The sequence below is a fragment of the Harpia harpyja genome, chromosome 2, assembly GCF_026419915.1.
Source record: "Harpia harpyja isolate bHarHar1 chromosome 2, bHarHar1 primary haplotype, whole genome shotgun sequence".
Classification (NCBI taxonomy): Eukaryota; Metazoa; Chordata; class Aves; order Accipitriformes; family Accipitridae; genus Harpia; species Harpia harpyja.
Genome location: NC_068941.1, coordinates 25273811 through 25289534, shown reverse-complemented (window position 1 = coordinate 25289534; position 15724 = coordinate 25273811). Strand labels below are relative to the sequence as shown.

The 15724-nt window shown below is 44.1% G+C and overlaps 1 protein-coding gene across 10 annotated transcripts in view; it reads left to right on the top strand.

The window, feature by feature from the left end:
* Window positions 1-15724, top strand: part of ARHGAP24 (Rho GTPase activating protein 24) — a 282678-nt gene that overhangs the window by 200653 nt on the left and 66301 nt on the right. Inside the window, exon 1 of one of the 10 annotated variants that reach the window (XM_052773246.1) lies at window positions 5371-5531. The exons of the other annotated variants lie outside the window; for them this stretch is intronic. The gene's annotated coding sequence lies outside the window, so the exon portion shown is untranslated. Of the gene's footprint in view, window positions 1-5370; window positions 5532-15724 lie in introns of those variants that run through there. 10 annotated transcript variants of the gene reach the window in all.

Genomic DNA, 15724 nt, shown 5'->3' with positions numbered 1-15724 from the left:
GCATCAAAGCTCAGGAAAAAGAGGAGGGCTCCCGACTTGAGGGTAGGAGCAGTGCACATCCCCGGAGGGCCAGCACAGAGCACCAGCTGCTGCAGCTCTTGCCAGTGAGGTGCAGGTTTCCTAGCCCAAAGCTGTCCCCTGTTGTGACAGCTCGCTTGTTCGGCCAGGACCAGGCTTGTCTCTGCAGGTAACATCCTAACAACCCCATGGGTCACCCACACAGTACAGTCACCAGGAGAGGTGTCTAACTGGGAGAGATCACTTAAGGAGTTGGTGTGGCAGTTCTGAGAATATGCAGGTTGGATAAGACTGCAGATGAGTGTTATTGGTAGCTTGTAAACGTACTGAGCCAAACTTGGAGATATTCATGTTGTTGTTAACTGTTTCTTGGTGCTCTTCTTGGATGATACCGTCTTTGCATGTAGCTGATTTGACCAGTGCACTTTTCAGTCCGTCTGGCAGCGGGGTAAAAAGATGGCCTCACTTGTACACAAAAATAAAAAGCCCAGCTTCTGTGGATGGGAAAGATGTCAATGAATACCTGAACTGATATTTTACACTTAACAATAAATAAAAGTGAGGCAGCTAGAAGCAGCAAAGAAAGTTTGTTAAAAACAAGTATCTCGTGCTTGGGGATAGAATAGAATAGACTATTTCAGTTGGAAGGGACCTACAATGATCATCCAGTCCAACTGCCTGACCAGTTCAGCGCTGACCAAAAGTTAAAGCATATTATTAAGGGCATTGTCGAAATGCCTCTTAAACCCTGACAGGGGCAGGGCATTGACCATCTCTCTAGGAAGACTGTTCCACTGTTTGACCACTCTCTCAGTAAAGAAATGCTTCCTAATGTCCAGTCTAAACCTCCCCTGACGCAGCTTTGAACCATTCCCATACGGGATAATACAGATAATATTCATCTATCTATGTACTTAAGAGCGTTTCCTGAAAACGTATGCAAGAGCTAACAACATCCAGCAGTTGTTTCAGCTTCCTTGTTTACATTCTGCTTCAGGCTTTGCTTGGTTCACTTTGTTCTCCCCATGGGATATGTCCATTGCAAACAAGCTGGATTTGTAATGAGAAAGTGCTAAGTTTCCAATATTAAGTGGACAAACCCCCAAAATGTTTCCTCTAACAGTAAAAACCCACTATGTTTTTTCTATGGATTTTGAACATCTGCCACCTGGGGAGCTGAGTGATGGTGTTGTGTTACCAGAGGAAAGAGATGGTGTGTTTTGGCACCATTTGTTTATGTCCTCCTGTGACCTGCCATTGAGATCTTTGTTTCAGTATAGAAGAAAAGGATGGTCAGTGGCTTTGGAGATCTCTGTTACTTCACGCTCCTAACATGAAAACTAATGAAGCAATAGGATGAAGGTGTAAAATGCAGGTCCCGAGTGACTTAAAATGTGGGAGAGATGGCTGTGCAGTCAGATCCTGCAATAATGGTCAAAGATAAAATGGAAGAAATCTATCCTTATTAGAAGTGTTGTGTGCAATATATTTATTTAGGCACTCAGAATCAGAACAGCTGTGGCTGCTTTGAATAAGAAATATGTCTTCATGAAATAATTTTTTCATTTAAACTAAATTTGAAGAGGTTTGAAAGTAGAATTCTTTCTTGTGGAATTGGATTAAGCTTTGATTGTTATATTTCCCTCTTCTACATCATCTTTTCTTTCTCAGATCCACAAATAGCTTTTTCATCCTGGTTGCTACTGGCAAAAGCCTGTTAAATCAGATTTTTGGACGCATACGAGTGAATCAGAAACGCTGTGGTTGGAAGTTTTGCAGTCATTAGAAGGAGGCGCTGAAGCGATGCAAAGTCAATCAGCCAGGTTTAAGCAAACTCAAAGTTTTTTCAGAAACAGCATGGTGATGAGTTAGTGCCAGCAACCTCACTGCTGAATCGCGGTTATCACCTGCCTCTCTGCAGCCTGCGTAAGCTGTACTGTGCACTCTTTCTGCAGAAATTAGGTTGCACACCTTACCCCCATCACACATGTGTTGTCTGGTGACCATTGCTGGCAGGAATGAATCTTGAACCACAACCTAGTGCCTTTAAGTACTGACATCCTGAGGGGAACAAATGAATACGGTCTTATCTTTGCCTTTTTTCTGCATCCCCAAAAGATGTGATGATAGACTGGGAAATACACAGCTTACTTTGTCTTTCCCCCCGGGTACCCTGATACATGGCAGAGCCTGTGGCTGGGGGAGGTTGGGGGGACGCTGCTGCCCAAGAGCAGAGGAAGCTGTCGGATGGAGCAGTGAAAGAAGATGCTGAGATCCATCATCACAGAAGTTCTTACCTTAAGCGGTCCTAAAAGAGTGTGAGGCCACTGCTGAGATCTGCTTTGTAAAGGGCTTTGGATACCCTGAATAGCATGTTGTTCACCAGGCAAAACGGAAAGGGTGGCTGCTTAAGTGCTTCGTCTCTACTCCTGTGCTCCTTCCAACCTTGCGACACCTAACGTAACACCCCGAGGTTCACACACGATATGGGGAGGACTGTTAGGGGAAAGAAACAACGCTGTGGGAAGATGACAAATTACATAAACTTTTGGTAGCTTTAAGGGCACCCAAATGAACTGTCAAAAACATCCGCTGGGCCAGCTTTCCAGCAGCAGTACAGCTGCTCACTGTGGCTGTTGTTTGCTGATTGAAGCGTAAGGTATCCAGGCTCTCTTGGGAGGGTCGCCCTCATCTGCCAGCCCTCCCTGTCTGGCCAAGTCATGGTCCTGACTGTGTTTGCATCCTCCTGCTTAGCAAAAGGGTCCGGAGGCAGCAGTGAGTTCTCATGAAATGGTGCAGTCACTGCTGTGTAATTATTACATCAAGTACTGTAAAGTGTTTGCCCTGATCCGTGACTTGGCTTGTGTTGCTGGCTGGTCAGGCCGGCAGCTGGCAAATTTTTAAGCTGATGCAAGGTATCGTGCTCTACAGCGGTATGTGCGAAATGCCCTGGGGGCAAAATCTACCCCTAACCTTGCAGATTGCTGCGGTAGAAGCGGCAGCCTAGCCCTTGCCCTTGCACACACCTTCTCCTGTCCCTGTCTGCACGTTGTTCGCTGCCCTTGCAGCTCAGGATGTCCTGTCCTTCAACCCTGTAAGAACCCAGTCACTGGTGGCTTTCAGGTTCTAAAGTATTGAAAGGAGCTGATTTCTTTTTTTAACACCAAAACTTAAAGAGGCTTTTACTTAAAGCGAGTGATAAGTAGTAGTGAGAGACAAAGCAGATAATACACCAGCATTTATAGTTAGTGGCTTCTGCCAGGTATCTCTGATTGCAAATTGCCTTTAAATACATACCTTCCAGTTCACCAAGTAGCATGTGAAATTATTACCTCTCTGATTACTGTGTTGTAAAAATCTCAGTTAAGGTACGGTGGGGAAGCACGTTGTAGTAGTTTAAATTACAACTTTTTTCTTTAAACAGGATCTTTATTTGACACACTTCACTTCAGATATGACCTTTGTGTCTCTGCTGGGTCGTTTTCTGGGTTTATGACGCACTTTGCATTCCTATAAAGCCCTTCACTGGGTGATCTTAAAGTCTTTACAAGCTTTAATTAACTGAAGTGCTATGTCTCCCCTGTGAGGTCAGTAAATATTCTTAATTGCTTTTTGCAGAAAGAGGAAAATGTGGCAGAGAAATTTTAAAGGAATTCACCAATGCTGGGCAAAAAGCTTCTGAGGAGGCAGGAGCAGAGGCTGCGATTCCTGAACACCCTTTGATGTGCACCATTTCTCTTTATTACATAAGCAGGCACAGGAAAGATGTAACCTAGCATAGTGAGGCAAGATGTAGGTCAGGTTTCCTTTGTCAGTACATCGGCTTTTTGACCTGTAAGTTGCTGAAAGCAAAGCCTATGGATGGAGGAGTCTTTTCAAAACTGGTTGAAAAAGAAACGAGCAAACCCTGAAAGGCTCATTCCCCTCTAAAGAGCTATTTTTAGGAAGCTAAAGCAAAGAAGAATACCCTGGGGGGTCTGTATGCAAAGTTTCTGTCTGGCTGCCTTTGGATAGCTTAAGTTTTAATGCACTTGTCAGGCTGTCGCCATTTGTGCCTGGTGAAAAGCAGGGACCAGACACAACGGACCGTGCTGATGGCACAACATAGCTGCTGCATGGTGTGCTGCCACACAGGGAGGGGACGGATCCTTCTTTGAGGCTGCTGGTGCAAAGCGTATTAACTAGAGGTTTTGTGAAGAGGCAACATGCAGTGTTGAGATGGCGCTCGTTCCCCTTTTGATCACTGGATGTTGTTGACTCTGTCCTGAGCAAAAGGGAAAAAAGATTTCAACTGTGTTGTTGCTGACTACTTCATCAGGAAAATGGCAGTGCGTAGAGCATGGGCAGAATGTACCATATTTATTGATAACAATATGAGATACCCAGTTTCAAGGACCACCAAGGAAGGAGGCTTAACAGGGCATCGTTGTTGTCCTGCCACAGCTGTGAAGATCAATTAGTTGTGTCTGTCACTGCAACCATGCTCCATCCCATGTGGAAGTTCTTTTTTACCCTTGGGTACCTGGTAATTTACTTTTGCTGAAGGTAGAATGACTCCAGTGACAATGTTGGAAGGCCTTTGAAGCTTTATTCTGCATTTGAATGTCCTGAATGCAGGATGTGGTCTCTCGGTTCAGGGGCAAGAGGGGACAACACAAGCTGCTCTGTTGTTGAGGGAAAAGGGAAAAAAGTGCTCGCACTGGTGTAAGAGTCGCAGTGCAGTGGCAGTGCCGTGGGAAGGCAGTCCTTGCTGCTGGTACTCTGAAACACTTCACTGGGAGCTGAAGCACTGGCTTTGTACAAAGCTGGCTCTTGACTGTGAAAGCTGGTAAGAAGCAGAGCGCAGCTTGGGCAAGGAAGGCAAACCCTCCATTTACTGAAGTCCTTGGTAGTGGTTGTACCATTTTCTTTTACCCAGCACCTGAGAAGTCGATACAATAGTAAGTGCAGTCGTGCAACAATGAAATTGGATGAACTAATTTAGATGAAATGAGAATCAATGAGGAGTTAACTCTAGATTATTATTGCTTTGATGTTTGCAGCTCACGTATTTTCTTCCTCCCCTATTTTTCCTAGAAAATAAACCCATTTTTTCTACAGGGACATTAGGAGGAAGGCTTAGGCACAACCAATTTTTATTTCAGCTTGACAGATCAGTAATAAAAGCACGTCCCTCTCATGAGAGTGGAGCTACTCCCCCCCCCAAGAAAGCCTCATTAAAGCAGGGGAGGCTGGAGACATTGCAGCAACAGATTCCTGTGGCCTTGAACTCTGCTGCCACAGGATAGTTGCTCAGTTTTGAAACAGCAGTTACCATTTTAAAACTGCTTTGAATTCTTGCCTTGAGACTTTAGTTGGGGAGTTGATACAGAATTGGCTGATAGAGAAGATCTGTGATAGATTGTAGGGTGAGTTAAGACAATGTAAACTAAAACAAGAGCAGGTGATGGTAATACTCATTTAAAAAAAGACAAAAATAGCATCAAAGTGAAGACAGGCAGACCCACAATCTGGTATGTAAATGCTGCGAACCACTTTATTAGCAAACAGACCAACCCGGTCAGCGATCCAAACTGAAGGGAAGCTTGAGGGGGGAGTGTATTGCCTAAGGCATGGGAGGATACAGCAAGGTGAACCTTTGGCCTCTCAATTCACAGGCGGCAACACAGGACATGGGTTTGGTAGGAATCGTTCTGCATAACAAATTGGAGTTGTGATTTTGCATTAAGGATGCTTTGCCTTATCTCCTGGGGTTATTGCTGTTAAATTTGGAATGTGAGAGTGATTTAGTAGGTTAAATGAAAAACTGATACAGCTGAAGTGACTTTTTGTCTGCTGTAAGATTGTGCATCCATAGTTATCTGATGATTTGTAAATGTAAAAGATCGGTTTGCAACAAGTTTAGGGACTCATTGGTGCGCATATGTTGGATACTCTGTACTTCTAGGTAAGTTCACAGCCGCGGTTGAGTGTTTAAAACTTGTTAGCACTTCATAACAGATACCAGGCAGCAGTCCTGTATTAACCAATCCACGCTTACATTCAGAGCCCATTACAGAAACTCTGCTGACATGATGCTCTCTGAGGACACAGCTGCCTGACAGCAGCCTGGCATGGCAGCATGGCGCTTCTCATTGTGCGGCAGGGAGCTGTGCGTGGCAGTGTTGGCTGCCTGCCCTGCCGCTGCCAACCCTCCAGGTCAAAGCAAACCAAAGGGAAGCCCTGCTGTAACCAGGAAATGGAACAAGGTGTTGTGAGCTGGGACCTCACACCTAGCGATGCCTGCATTGCATGTTAAGCCTATAGGAAATAATTTATTGTTAGCAAGCTAAATGCCTGGGTGTTTTTCAGCCAGTTCCAGATACTGAGTATTTTGAAAATACCAGAAGGTTTGAAATTCCCTTAATTGTGACAGCAGGAAGTTACTAATACTGGCAGGGGACTTCAGTGTTAGAACTCTTCCAACTTGGAAAAGCTTGCTTTCTTTGGGGGGGGGGGGGGGAAGCCCCACAAACCCTTCTGCTTCTTCTCCTTTTCCTGTTGGCTGCCTGTGTCTGCTGTGTTGCAGATGGAACCCGTGTTTCTCCTGCATCTTATTATGAACTAGGGTAAGTGTTCCCTTGAACAGGCAGGAAGAGGGTCAGGAGGGCAGAGCGGACCTGACCTTTATTTTTGACAGTCTATCTTGAGGGTTCATGGTAGGATTCACAGTGGTGGAGCACCTACATAAGGAAGAGAATCTTTCCCTCTTAGGTTTTTCTCTAGCTAATGTGACTAAAGTCACTTAGCAGCCACAGTCTGGATCCGGAAGTGCTTCTTGTCCATAAGCAAGCAAGATGCAGTACTGCATAATTGATTAATTATCAGATCTGGAAGAGTAAATGCTGAGATGTCGCTGCTTAAAATTTTCTTTGGTGCTCTGTTAGCTGTCAGTTTGAGGAGAACTGATAGGCTTGAGGATAAAAATGTAGCTTTAGTCTAGAAAATGTAATGTACTGAGTAACACCCAGTTGGTGGTAGGTACCCGAGCATTTTCAGTACTGAAATCCAAGCATCGCAAAAATAGATGACAGGCATGTTCTTCTGTAATCTGTAGGATCAATGTCACTTGTCATCATTGCAAAATCACTGCCGTGCTGTCCATCCCTTTTGTTACATGCTCCTTTGGGTTTTGTAGCAGGGTTTTGTAGCTATTTTATCTACTTCAGCACCTCCCAGCTCATTGATGTATTGGATCCATATTTTGGCTAATTCTGAGCGCATTGTATATGTTCAGAGCACCCAAAATATTCTCCTAGTGCATCTGAAACCATGCCTTGGTCTGAATTGCGTGACTAAACTGAAAGAATCCCCTTAGGTTTATTTTTTGCACTTAATATCCAGAGAACAAGGTTGTTGTATACTCGTATAGTATAAAAGAAGCGAGCGAGTATGTCTGAACCTGTGTAACACAGTGGGTTTAAGTAGCCCACTATCTTCCTCTTCACCACCCGCCGTTGCACGCCACTTTTACATCTGGCAAATCAAACCTGCTTTTCTAAAGTGGGTTTTTAAAAAGCCTTAAATAGCAGCCCCAAAGGAAAGCTTGTTCTCTGGTAGTTGGTAGCCAGCTGGCTTGAAGGCAGCCCCATCTCGCTCCCTCTGCCGACTTCAGGTCACAGGGTTGCACGGAGCAGCTTCACGCTGCTACAGGCATGACAAGCATTAACAAGAAATGGCTCTTCCATGTAGAAACTGCTGTGGCAGCATAATCTTTCTCTGGGGCTGTTTAGGCAGCAGACTGAGCTGCCCTAATGGGAATAAAGAATACATTGGACCAGTGGTGGAGAGCTGCACGGATATGGCCTGTTAACAGCTGAAGGTGGGTGGGGCTGTGCTGGGACAAACCAGTGTATCTTGCTATCCTGAAAAAACTGGAAAAAAGGTTGGGAATTGAAAGGAGCAGCAGCAGTAATGAGCAGACGTAGTCTGTGTGCTCTTTGGTTTTGTACTGGGCGAGTAAAAGGAGCGACAGCAGTTAGAGGGACATTGTATTTGTGGTGAAGTGGACAAGTCCCTTTTTCAAAATACTATACTGAAAGCTACAAGTTGTCCCTGGGTAAATATCATCAGATCAAGTTTGCTGCATTTCTGGTTGAATGTGTTTGCCAACACTGTAGTCTATAATCATATGAAGATATTTACATCGTATACCAGAATCTGTTTGCAAAAGACTGTATCTGCTAAAACATATTGTAATGTGGAAATTTCAATTTATGTCAGTTCCTCAGAATAAGCATGTAGGAGCTGTAGCTATAATGCACCTGCAGCTGGAGGGCAGAGCAGTACTTCCTGATGACAGGTTTCCATTGTCTCCGTACTGGAAAAGCCTGTGTATATGTCAGCATGTGCTAAGAATAATTCCCAGCGTTCCTGACAGAAGTCTTGTTTAGGAATTTCACAATTTTTAGGTAGTAGAAATGCATATTATTTTTCTTTCTTGGAGGGAATCGTTCCAGTAAGTCCTACAGGATTATTTGTGGGTATGGGTTTTGGGTTGGTTTTTTTTTTTCCCCCATCAAAAATAAATTATGAGACTAAGGAAAAAAACTCTGGACTTCTCAAAATAAGATCAGAATTAGAACAAATCAAGAATGTGTTAAATCTGTGCTGCAGCCATCCCAGTTCTGTAATGGTAGCTGTTACATGCCACACTGGCATAGAATTGTGGTAGTTTGGAAAGTTGTCAGCAAACAGCAACGTTAATGTAACTGTCACACTTCACATTTAATACCAGCTTCTCATGTCAGAGACTTTGTAAAAATCACTACTTCTTTGAACATAAGCCTGCTATGAGAGAGATTTTGATGCAGCAGAAATAGAGATGTTCAGATTTAAAATGAATGAGGTGAAAAAGAATTATAGGGTAAAGTGTTGTTCTTGTAAATAGGTAGGGGAAATAATGTACTAAAATACGTAAATACTCAAGGGTATTCTGAAATACAGCTCTGAGGAAAAAGCTAGCCATGTAATTCAAGAAAGAAATCTGGATTTATTGTCATTGTCTCTCAGAGGATGACCTGTGAAATACTGGAAGGTTTATTGTGGCACCTCTTCCTTACAGTGCTATGCTTCAGCTGTCAACCTTTTTATCTGAACAGAGCAGTTGACGAGATGGGAGCTGTAAGAGAATAACGGGAGAATAACCTGGAAGGCATGGCTGCATATGTATCACTTCTGTATTCTGGCTGTACAAAAGGCCAGGAGAGGTCAGTTGCCTTGGATGCAGGAGTTGCCGGAAAGCAGAGCTCCTGAGGGGAGGCTGGGGATGAGCTGCAAGTGATGGGCTACTTTGCAGGGATTAGAGATGTGGTATTTTGTATCATTTCAGCAAAATTTGCAAGCTGCAGGCAGGATGAATTTAGAGGTAGTACTCATTCAATGATCAGTGGTAACTTTCTAGGTGTGGATAGAAAAGACTCCTTACTCTGATGGTCAAATTCCTTGTTTTTTCCCCTCCTGATTTTCAGTCTTCCTTCTCCTGGCTTTGGTATTGAAATGCATGTAAGCTTTTTTTTCATCCTGTTTGCTACCACTGGGTTGGAAGGAACTGGCTCCTCCTGTCTGTTCAGCCAACTGTGCTCATAAAGGACTTTGCTTCTAATCCAGATGCTGAGGAAAGCAGTTTTGCTCATGGGTCACCTCCCTCCATGTACTAGTCTACTGGGGCTTGCCTGACTAACTCCTTTGGTATCTCATGCTTGAACTGTCTCTCATTTTCAGGGGCTGAGCTCATATCAATGCATTCAGAGAAAGGGCAGTGGCACCTCACACCCACCCTCTCCTTACCTTACCACTGTTGCCACGTATGCATTGAGGTTACAGAGTGTGAACTCTAAAATGGGCATCTGGATCGGCTGAGGCCAGTCCCTCTGAAGAAGGCAGGATCCCAAGGTGTGTAAAAGCTGCACAAGCACAGCTAACCTGAATGCCTGTCTTACTGTTAGCACAGGTTCCTGCTCTTTGTTATTAGTGTAGTGTAATTCAGCTGCAAGGTTTAGCTCACCAGTTCTGCTAGGAGCTACAGGAATTTCCCCAAGATAATTGTGTCTACCTAAAGGATGTGGTCTAAAAAAATATCGTAACTATTGTGCGGCTCAGCTTAAATGTGTGTGGTGAAGAGGGCAACAAATGTCCTACTTTGCTCTAGTGTTGCTCACAAAAATGCACTTACCTTTCCATTTATTATTATAAATAATTATGTAATAATTTTAGATAATTATATAATTAAAATGTTATATAAAATAATATGTAATTAATAATGTATACATTATAATATATAATTATATAATTATTATATAATTACTATTACATTCCTTTCAAGCCTTAGTATTATATAAACCACATGTCTACCAAATCTGTTCGTTAAAGGCTTAGAAATATTAATGGCTCATTTTTGTCATAGCTTGATAGCACAATACAGGGAGCATACAGGATGCCTGGGACAAATGAGGTCCTTTATAGCACCTGTACATTGTACTTTCCTGCCCCTTTCCCAGCACCTAGAGGTTTACATTCTTCAGTTCGTGTTCATTTGACTGTGAGCAGAGTCTCATACTCAGAAACCTGCTGTTCAGAGCGGCTTTCCAGGAGAAACGTGAACTTGATGAGCGTCCCTGACCTTTCTGTCCTTGGCCATAAAAATCCTTCCATTGTATGCAGCCACATGTACGGCAGGTTGGCATTTGCCTCCTGGAAACGCGTCGGGGATTAACCTTTTGCAAAATAAAATTGCGGAAAGCAAAACCTGTCTGCCAGTGCAGACTGCCCATTGCCACCTCCTTCCTTACTGGGACGTACGTTTGCCTCTGGCCTGGGACTCATTTGTTTTTCTGCAAATAAAAACATCTGTCTTGCTCCAATGAAAGGAGCATTTCAGTGAGGTTCTTTGAGACCTTCTGCGCTTCCCCTTGAAATCTAAATTTACCGAGGGATGGAGACTATTTTAGAAGACCAGGAGCAAGAAAACAATGCCTTTGTTGTGAAGGTTGAGAAAGCAGCCTGCTGGTTGTTTTAAAATGGCTGTGCCTTTAATTAATATTGACTGAGACTGCTCAGAATAGAATGGTTATATTATGTGCTGTGGCTGAGGGGATGTTGAAATACAGACAGGAGTTATCAGGCAGGTTTCAGTCAGGGCTGTCGTCACTGTTGTGTTTTTCTTTTGACTTTTAAATCCTTTCCCTGTTTGTTAAAAGAGCAATTCACAGAACAGCTTTCCTTGTGGAAGCTTGTTTTATAGTCCTAGGATCTGGCTTTCTGTTCCCAGCTGAAGAACTTAGGGAAAATACAAGAAATGGAAGACTGCAAGAATAACGAAGTGTAAATGAGTTGGAAGTAAACATTTTGCAGTGTGTTAAATACCGTCCCTGGGCTAGGGCAGAGTCTCCCTGTGGTGGAGAGTGATGAACGCATTCCTGAGAAAATCAGGACAAGGTTGCTATGGGGGAACGGGTGGGAGAGAGGGAGGGGAGAAACGAGGCCAGGAGAAGCTGTTAGTGCCCAAAGGTGCCTGAGGCAGGCAAGTGGGGATGATGAGGAAGAGCAGAGGGAAAGGGGCCATGCTGTGGATTGCCTGGGTTGGCTCTGGAGGTTGGCTCTGAAGGCCAGAATTGAGGACTGGGGTGCTGCAGTTTCGGCTCCTATGGCTGAAGGCGACCCCCAAGAAACACCCTGCAGACAAACAGCATGGTAATGCTGGCCCCTGGAGCTCAGCTGGCAAGAGATGCTGAAGTAAAGGTTAGAGTAAGGGAATAACGTTGGTGTTTGCTAAGTTGACAGATTGTCATTTTAATGCCTTTTCTGTATAACTTTTTAAGCAAGACTAACTCAGCACATGGAGCGTGAAGAGTAGATGTGCTTTGTATTTCCTCCAGTGTAAAGAACCCAGGGATAATGATGTTACAGATGGGGCGACTCAGGACAAGCCAGGGAGTGCCAGGGGCTGGGATCAAAACACGTGGGGCAGGGCTGCCCCACTGAGTACCAAAGAAAAGGAGAGGTCTCTGCACAGGGATGTTGCTCAGGGCAGAAGCCAGGTGAAGGACTGACACTGCTGACTGGCAACGTGCAAGGGAGCGAATGCATTACAATGTGGGGAACGTTTTAGAACATACATTGCTTGTTTTCTAAATGTTTTTCCTGAATGCAACAATGAAATGTCATGGCTGAAAGGTGACTGCAACTGGGTAACAACTAGGGGAGAGGCACTACCTCAGAAGTATCCTAGTGTAAGACTTCCAATCAAAAGTCACCAGTTGGGGATATTAAACAGTAGTTTGCCATTATTCATTTTCCACCTCAGTGATTATGCATTTCTTTTCAGTTTGGCTATTGAGTATACATTGAGATCAAAGCTGTGAGGGCAGAAACATTTGTTTGCGTTATGAACAAAAAGATTTTAAATCATTGCTGGCAAACACTGAGAATTCAGATCAGCTTTCATGCTGACAGTTAGCTGCTGGACCCAGGTCAAGAAACTGGGCTGCATTTTATGGGCTTCAACCCAGCCTGGACCTGCTGGCCCAGGGAGCCAGGTGCCATCCCCTTTCTTGCTGCTGGGATTCTTCTGTTAAACAAAACAACACAAACACATCTGCCTCAATCTGTGTGGTGACAGACCAAAGAAATTGCTCCTGCTCTTTGTGCCTTATATTTAATTCCCCATATTATATGTTTAATTGCCCATCTTAATGGTTTGTTACTAGAATTACAGAATGCCAGCTTGCTTGCAAAATAAGCAAAATACCGTGGTTGGCAGCCAGATCCCAGGTAATGCGTTGCCTTGGTGTCAAACTGAACTGGCAATGTTCAGCGTGCCCACGGACAAGTTATCAGTGTGATAATGAATGTTTAAGTGTTTACACTCATTTTACTATAGTCGGTAAGACCAGTGTACATGGAGGAGAGCAGAGAGGAACTGAACAGGTGGTGGCTGGAGTTGGTGCTTGGTGTCGCTGGGAGCTGCGCCCAGGCCGTGAGTGCTGCCTGCAGCCAGAGAGTCTTGGCCATTGCCCGTGACTGCACAGTCACTGCAAGCCATGCTTTATTTATTTAAGACCAAATTTCTCAGACCAGAAAGGGAGAAAAAGTATTTTCCGTTAACCGATGCTTGGGTGCTGTGGTAAAAGAGGGATGGAAAACTTGCTTGATACTCTTGGTTGACTGAAGCTATACATGAAGTTGACTTGAATTCACCAAATGGGTCAGATAAAAAATATGAGTAGATTTTGTTTGATGTTTTCAACAGATAATGGGTTTGGAGGTGTTTTTCCTTTTGAAAGGACCTTATCTTGCTTTTAAAATTACCAAGATTTCTATTAAAATGTGGCATAAAATGAACAAAGTACTTTCATATTGGATTTCCATATTTTTTATTGCTCTGAAATAAGCATTTTCAGTTTTGTTTTACCAAGGAAGCCAAAAAGCTTGTCATTTTGAGTCAGTGAAGTGACTGTTTGGTTTTCTTTGGCCAGCACTCCACAAACTCACTTGTTCACATAGCTATAAATAAGGATATCTTAATGTTTTCATATCTACACATTTTGATTTATGGCAGCAGCAGCTAAAGAAAATAACTGCTTTCCCAGTCTACAGCAAACTGCTGAAAAATATGCTCACATATGTGTCTTTTCCTTTCTTAATTGAGTTACACACATGACAGAAAAATCCTGATGATATGAAAATGTGTGTTGCCTTTGGGCCACAGCCTATGATAGATGCTAAAAAAAAGATTTATGTGGGGATCAAAGGTATTTATTGAGACAGGTTTTCATAAGCAGCAGTAACAAAAGCAGAGGTCCCTCAGACACCCCGGTGACATAGAGCAGACTGAATCCTGAGTCGTGGGGTGAGTTAAGGAAATACTGACTCTCTCCACACTCAGCCTCTTCCCTGGCTAAGAGCAGGTTCAATTAGAAGCAGACCTGGTTGCTACAGCTGTTAATTTTGCTGTCTGAACCATGTTTTCCTTCACCTTTCCTCTCCTTGCCAGGCAAGCGTGTGTGTGTGTGTGTGTGTGAGGGACACACGGAGCCTGAGATACTGGAGAGCGTGTCCTCTCGTAAAGGCTCCCTTTATATTGCTTTTCTAGACAGGGTGTTGCAGGAGTCTTGATGACTGTGTTTACCCTTCCACCTCGCAGCCTCACTGAGGGAGCCTGTTGCTTTTTGCTGGCTGAACTGGAAACACATTTCAAAAAATAAAAACGTAATAATCTTGTGCGTCACAGGTCACATCTTTCCTGTGGAGAGTTAATTCACAGAGCCTGGGACAGGCTGTTGACACCAGGCTGGAGAGGGGATGGGGGAAAAGGCATGCTTGTGCTGCTATAAATGTAATCAATAGAGCAGAGGGCTTTGCTTGGGATGGAGCCGTTTGTTTTCTTTTCTTTCTGATTTTTTTAGGGAAGCAGAGGTTTGTTTCTTTACTCTCCTTCTGAAGTAGCAGGTGATATGATTTGATGAAAATGAAGTGGCAGTGTCTTAAGGACAACACAGATGTGATGTACTCTTTTAATCTTTGCAGCCCTAGAGAGAATAAACAGCTGCCTGGGTGGGTGTAAGGCTGTCTGGGCAGTGTTGCTGCTGGGCAAAGGCTTCTGCCATTCAGAAATAGCTGTAGCTGCTTCTGGTGCATCCCCTCCTGTTGCTCCAAGAGAGCCTGTCCCGATGGCATCTGCTGCAGCTGTTTGTTGGTCAAGCCCTGGCTCTGACTTCATGTTTGTGGGGTCATTAGCAACTTGACATCTGCTAGCAGCTAGAGTCCTCACCTTCTCATAACTGGCTTTTATTATCCTTCCACAGTTATAATGGCCTCTTGTAAAGGGGAGCTCCACATATGCATTACAAAAAGTCGTAGCTGTGAGCCAAAACTATGCTGAGGTAGGAGTTATTGTCACCTTGAGAGCTGAGAGTTAAGTCTCACATTCCATTCTCCTCTGTGATGCTTGCAACACAAGCCTTACACCAAGTGTTACATGAAAAATAGCAAGGACTCAGGGCACAAAGTCTGATTCAGATCTCAGCTCTACCAAAATGTTTCTAGGGGAAGGGACTCACTCAGATGCTGCGTTCTGGGCCAGGGCAATCACTAATGAAAATGCTTCACTTGAGTAGTTGCTGTGTTTCTATCTCTTGATTTCGTCTGCCTCAGTGCTTGGTTGTTGTCCAGGTTGCTAGGGCTGTGCCAGCATGAGGCCAGCTCCCCTGCAGGAAATCATGAAAAGAAGTGGCTGCCTTTCTGCTCTCTTACTAAAATATTCCAGGGATGCTCAGCAACCTGGAAGGCCTGTGTTTTTTAATAAATCCATGGCTGTAGTATCCAGTTGTTCAGCACCTCTCCATGCCTTTTCGCTGTAGTAATTGTGGTGGTTATGCCTTTTGCAGGTGCTGAGAATAGAGTAGAGCTGCCGTTGTTCAGCAGCTTGTCAGAAGTAATCCCTGTGTGAGGCAGCCTTGGCTACTTAACCCGCTTTAGGGGGTCCTTACTTAGGAAGAGCGGCTCCAGTGAAAGCCCATCAAGCTGCAGAAAACAGCACTGCTGATGGCAGCAGCAGTCTGCCTGCTTCACTTGTTGGTGACTGGATGTATTTCCTTGGGGTATCACCAAGAATACAAGGTGCCATTATAGCTGCTGGTTTTATGGAGAGATGAGAACGGCTGCTTCC